This window comes from Phaethon aethereus, assembly GCF_964289735.1.
Source record: "Phaethon aethereus genome assembly, contig: HAP1_SCAFFOLD_109, whole genome shotgun sequence".
NCBI lineage: Eukaryota > Metazoa > Chordata > Aves > Phaethontiformes > Phaethontidae > Phaethon > Phaethon aethereus.
Window position 1 is genome coordinate 414,349 of NW_028113809.1, and position 6,278 is coordinate 420,626.

A 6,278-nucleotide genomic window follows, 5' to 3' on the forward strand; every position below is an offset into this window, starting at 1 on the left:
CTACATAGGGCATACAGCTCACAAGCCTGAGCTGACCATGATGGACTCAGAGGTCCTGATTCCACAGGTTCTAAGTCCTTATTAATTATTGCATATCCCGATTTTCTCTTCCCTTCTACCACTCAGGAGGAGCCATCTCTGAACAGCGCTTCTCCATTTTCCAACTCAGCATCTCTTAAATCTGGTCTCACCTTAGTCTGGGTCTCAATTACCTCTAAACAGTTATGTTGTAATTCCTCTGATGGTTCTCCAAACAAAAATTGTGCTGGACTCTGTGCAGAAGTCACGCTTAGTTCTAAGTCGGGGGAGTCTATTAGTATTGCTTCATACTTTAGAATCCGGCTGTCCATTAACCATTTTTCCGCTTTTTGTTGTGAAACATTTCTGACATTGTGTGGGGTATACACTTTTAAAGGAGCACTGAAGGTAATCTTCCTAACTTCTTCTATTAATAATGCTGTAGCAACCAAAGCTTGGAGACAAGCAGGCCATCCTCTGCTTACTGGATCAAGTAACTTAGAACAATACCCCACGGGTTTCTTGATTCCTGCCCAGTCTTGAGTAAGAACTCCGTATGCTGTCTGGCTTGATGTATTCACAAAGAGATAGAAAGGTTTTTCTAGATCTGGGAGGCTCAATACAGGTGCTTGTATTAATGCCTTTTTTACTTCCTCAAATCTCTGATCGTCTTCAATAAGCCATTTAAGTTGGTTATTAGTTAATTTTTCATATAGGAATTTTACTTTTTCACTATAATTTTCAAGCCATGGTCTACAATATCCTAATAATCCCAGTATTTGCCTAATTTCCGTTTTAGCTTGTGGGGGTCTTAAGGATGGAATCCCAGATACCCTATCAGGATCTAACTTCTTCCTTCCCTTACTCAGCCAATGTCCTAAGTATTTTACTTCTTGTTCTACAAACTGCAGCTTTGATCGGGACACCTTTAATCCCTTTTCCCCTAGAAAATTTAACAATTTAATGGTGGCTTTTCGGATCCCCTCTTCAGTTTCTCCTGCTACTAATAAATCGTCCACATATTGCAATAATTTTACCTCCTTAGGTATTGTGAAATCTTGTAGAATTTTCTCTAAAGTTTGTCCAAATAGATTTGGTGACTCTGTAAACCCTTGTGGTAACACAGTCCATCAATGGTTGTTTTCGTCCTGTTTCGGGGTCCTCCCACTCAAAGGCAAAATAATCTCCGGATCCCTCATCCAGAGGACAGGCCCAAAAAGCATCTTTCAAATCTGTTACACTACACCAAGTATGTTTGGGAGATATATGACTCAATAAAGTATAAGGATTTGCCACCACAGGGAATTTAGTGATTGTTCGCTGATTTGCAGCTCTTAAGTCCTGCACCATCCTGTATGACCCATCCGGTTTCTTTACGGGAAGAATGGGCGTGTTATGAGGGGACATACATGGTTCTAGGGTTCCTTTTTCCAAAAGTCTGTCAACTACAGGTTTTAATCCTTTTCGACCCTCCATAGGTATAGGGTATTGCTTGATTCTAATTGGGCGGTGCGGATCTGTTATTTGAACGCTTATGGGGTCCATTTTTATCTTTCCAGTTTCCCCTTCCTTATACCACACTGAGGGGTTAATAGCTTCTTCATCCTCTTGTGTTAAAGTGTATAATTTAATCTGCAATTTGTCCCCTTGACTCTGAATGCTCAAGTTTAACTTCAAAATCAAATCCCTTCCTAATAAATTGTATTCCGCTTCAGGGAGCAAAAGTAAATCATTAAGACAAATTTTCTTTTCCTTTTCTACCTCTACATCTTTCAATATACTTACTTTAAAAGGCTCTCCTTTTGCTCCTACTACTGACATATAACTCTTCCCTTTTTCCATTCCTTTTGGAAGTTTTTGAATGGTTGACTTTTCGGCCCCTGTATCCACTAGAAATAAAACTTCCTCTCTATGGGGACCAATTAATAATTTTATCAAGGGCTCTGTTGATGCTGAAGTCCCCAGAAGATAGAGCCCCTGACACCCCTAACCTTCTTTGAACATCTTCTCATCTTGTTCCCGCTTACGGCAGTTCTTCTGAACATGTCCCCTCTTGTTACAGTAGTAACCGACGGGAACTGTAAATCTTTTTCGATACGGCTGTCCCCGGGGTGTCTGCTCTATTCTTTTTTCCCTTTTCTCTCCAGGAGTCGTCTTATTTTTCTGACTTGCCCTTACTGCTGCTACAAAAATTTTTGCTTTTGCTTTTTGTTTTTCTTCGTCCCTCCTAACATAGACTTTCTGGGCTTCTCTAAGTAACTCCTCTAATCCTCTTTCTTGCCAATCTTCCAATTTTTCTAATTTCCTTCTTATATGCCCCCAGGATCTAGCTACAAATTGTGTTCTAAGGAGTGCGGTCCCAGCCACTGTATTCGGATCAATTCCAGAGTACATTTGTAGGTTTTTCCTCAACCTCTCCAACCATTCTGTTGGAGATTCGTCTTTCCCTTGTTGTTCATTAAATGCTTTAGTAATGTTTTGCCCTCGAGGAACCGCTTCCCTTATTCCCTGTGTCCTGGTTTCAGCCAGGATAGAGCTGGTTTTCTTCACAGAAGCCAGTGTGACACTGTGTTTTGGATTTGGGATGAGAAACTGTTGATAATGTGCTGATGTTTTGGGTTGTTGCTGAGCAGTCAAGGACAGTCCAGCTTCTCATGCTGGCCTGCTACCAAGGAGGTTGGGGGTGCACGGGGAGCTGGGAGGGGACACAGCCGGGACAGCTGACCCAGACTGGCCAAAGAGATATTCCCTACCATACGACGTGATGCCCAGTACATAAACTGGAGTTGGCCGGGGGGCGGAAATCGGGGACGGGCTGTCGATCGCCGGGTGGTGAGCAATTGCTGTATTGGGCATCACTTGTTCTTGTACATTCCTTTGTTGGTATTATCATTGTTGTTTCCTTCTTTCTTTCTGTCCTATTAAACCGTGTTTATCTCAACCCACGAGGTTTTTTTACTAATTCTCTCCCCCACCCTACTGTGGGAGGGGGAGTGAGCGAGCGGCTGCGTGGTGCTTAGTTGCCGGCTGGGGCTAAACCACGACAACATTACATCTTTTCATCCTGTAAGAAAGCATGTGTCCCTACAGTACGTACATAGTTACCCCCCAAAACCGCCAACGTCATACAATGTATCACGTGATACAACGTATCCCGCGATACAACGTATCCCGCGATACGCTCGGAGGGGTTTGCGCAGCCCCCGCTCTCTGTGCACCTCACAGACCTCTGCGCTTTCTGCTTCTGCCCCTGGTGCTGGCGGCTCTGTGGCCGATGCACCGGCAAGCCCAGCCGCATCCTCCTCCTCCTCAGAGAGTCCCTGGCCGTGCTCAATGAGCGATTGCTATGAACGTACTGTAAAAAGCCCTTTTTATAGCCCGACACAACACTGGCCAATTTCAACTCTAGCTGAGCTTTGCCCTTTTCTGTTCTCTCCTTACACGTATGAACTACAGCTCTGTGATCTTCCTGCCAAGCCGGACCTTGGTCCCAGGGATCATAACATTCCTTTTTCCACCTGAGTTGAAAAAGGAGGTCCCTGTTCAGCCAAGCTGGTCTTCTGCCCCTCTTGTTTGACTTCAGACTCCACCAGATTGCCTGCTCCTGTGCTTGCAGAAGGTGGTTCTGAAAAACTAAGCTGCTCTCTGAGCCCTAAGCCCTCCAAAGCAGCTTCGTAGGGGACACTGCAGACTAGCTCTCTGAGTAGCTTCAAGTTTGCTCTCCTGAAAAGCAAGGTAGCAACTCCTCTGAGCTGTATCTCATTACACTCAAAAGTTTAAACTCCCCTGTTTGGTGATCACTGTTATCCCATCTCCTACGAGTCCTTCTCCATACACAAACAGGAGGGACTAAGAGATCTGTTGGGTAGATAAGCAGCCATGGGGAACCACGGTGAGCAGTGGAGTGAGCTGCTGCATGGGCTACGTGCTTTGCGAGTGCGAAGCCAGCCCCTGGCTCAGTGAGTGCCTGGGAAAGGGAGTCTGCAGCCGTGAAGGACAGAGCCGGCCAGCAGGACAGCTGGCAGCCTTCACTCGGGCATTGCCCACCTTGTGACTGGCTGTACCTGTGATGATGTTAATGCTCTTTGTACACAGGTCTGTTGCGTCGTGCTGTGTTGCGAAGCAGACTTGCAGAGGCGTGCCCTGTCTGCCCATCGGGACTCAAGGCACATTTCCTCCAAGCGCAGCAGCCAGGCTTTGGGCAGCCTCGCCTCATGCTGCTTTTGACATTGCCAACCAGGATCAAGTTTCTATCCTCGGGTTTTCATGTAGGAACCAATTAGTGAACAAGTCCTGTTTTAATGGAGTGGCAACTCAAACAGTATTACGCTGGTAGAAAGCCTTCAGGAGAAGACTGGTGTCCTCTGGACCTCGCAGTAAGGCAGCCAGCAGCTCTGTTTCTGCTATAGCTACAAACATCCGCGAGTGAAACAACCGCAGCTTTTTAATACAGTTACAGAGGTTTACACTTTTCTTTGCAGACACAAAGCATGCTTTTGTCTTGAACTTTTCATTAGTCTGAAAAAAAGATCATTGGTAGTATAGGATACCATGCTGTTTATTAAATGTACATAAATTAACATCTACACAGAAAGGATGTTTTCCTCATCAGAAACAATGCTGAAACGATGAGCAACTCTGAAAAGAAAGGTACATAAGGCTCCCGTGCACAAACCCCAAAGCTTCAAAGGAGAAAGGTGAAAGAGCGCTACATCCTTATGTCACAGGACAACCTGTGATTAACCCGAGTTATGGACACTGTCACATCATAGGTAGTTGGGGCCAGTTCAGATCCCCTGCCTTCTAGATCAGCCGCCTTGATGAGCTGGGTGTTTCAACTGTTATAAAGCTGCAGAATCAACCAGAATCGACACTGAAATGACTGCTGGCTACAGAATGGCTAGAATAAATATGGGGGTGTGTCCAGTTTTTTTCCGGTCCTGGAGGGTGGCTGGGATTTGGGGCACCATGTAAGCTGGCTTTTTTAACTCCTCCTTCCCATCAGTCCCTAGGCACAGGCACGTGTTGTGGCTGAAAGCAAAGCATCACCACTCCAGTTCTGATTGACAGAAAGGGGGGTGTTTGCGTCGGTCCAGAGAGCGCTGATGGGTCGGAGAAGTAAGAGCGGAGTTTTTGCTGTAGCTAACCTGGAGTTAACTCAGCTAATGGAAACTGCAAGCCAGTCATGTTTGATCAAGAATACTAAGAAAGGGTATTGTGCTGTGTGCTGCATACAAGGACTTGCACCGACCAAAGGGCAGCAGTGGGTGCTCCCTTCTTGTATGCAGCAAGGTGGTGCAGCGTCTCTCTGCCAAGAATGAGTAGCGGCAAAGAAAACCTGGAGGGTTTTATAGTCTGGAACATGCTGTCCAGCGTGTCCCTCGTGTCCCTCTCAGATGATATACACCTCCACGCCCAGCACGCCCCATGGAATCTGCAGGTGACATGCCAGCTCCCCACGGGGGCAGCTGTGCCGGCTGGTGGGCTTTTGCTGACGGAGCCGAGGAGTGAGCCAGCAAGGCCTCCCGCCAGGGCTGGGCTGGGTCTGAGGGCGGTGCGGGGACGCTCCGGCGTCACGGTGCCCGAGTGAAATGTGCCGGCCGGAGCAGAAGGGCGCGGTGCCTCCCTCCTCGCCTCCGCCGAGGTGGTGCTGGGGCTGCATCGCGCCCCTCAAAGCCCAGGCAGCAGAGCTCATGCGGGCAATCCAGGCAGCAGAAAAAAATCGGCACCTGCAAGAAGAGAGTCCAAAGTGCTGATGAAACCATGAAGGCAGGAAGAGGCATGACTTTGTGCCCTGTTCTTTGGGCAGTGTGCTGTCCAAGGGGCAGCTCCTGGCACACGAGAGGGAACCGTCCCTGGCAGTGGCTACGGCACGGCTTTGTCCCCTTCTCCACACGTGTGACACCCTCAGAGCTCTGCAAGTTGACAGAGATGTGCAGCACTGCTTTGCTAGGCAGCAGGGCTGGGCAGGGCAGCTGTGCTGTGGTCCTTTCCAAAAGCCGAGCAGCAGCACGCCTCACTGTCCCTTGCTAGAAAGCCAGGCTTGAAGGCAAAACACGCTGCTTTGGTATTGTTTGGTTGTTTTCTTCTTCCCTCAATTGTCTCAGGTGCAACGTGAGCTTTTTACGAAGTGCCAGTACCTCAGGGTCTACAGCTACGTGACACAGCTCCTTGCTGCGTCTTTGGGATTCAGACACCAGCAGCCAGTGCTGGGCTTGCCAGCTGACACGAACAGAAAAGGGAGACTTTGCCTCTTTCTG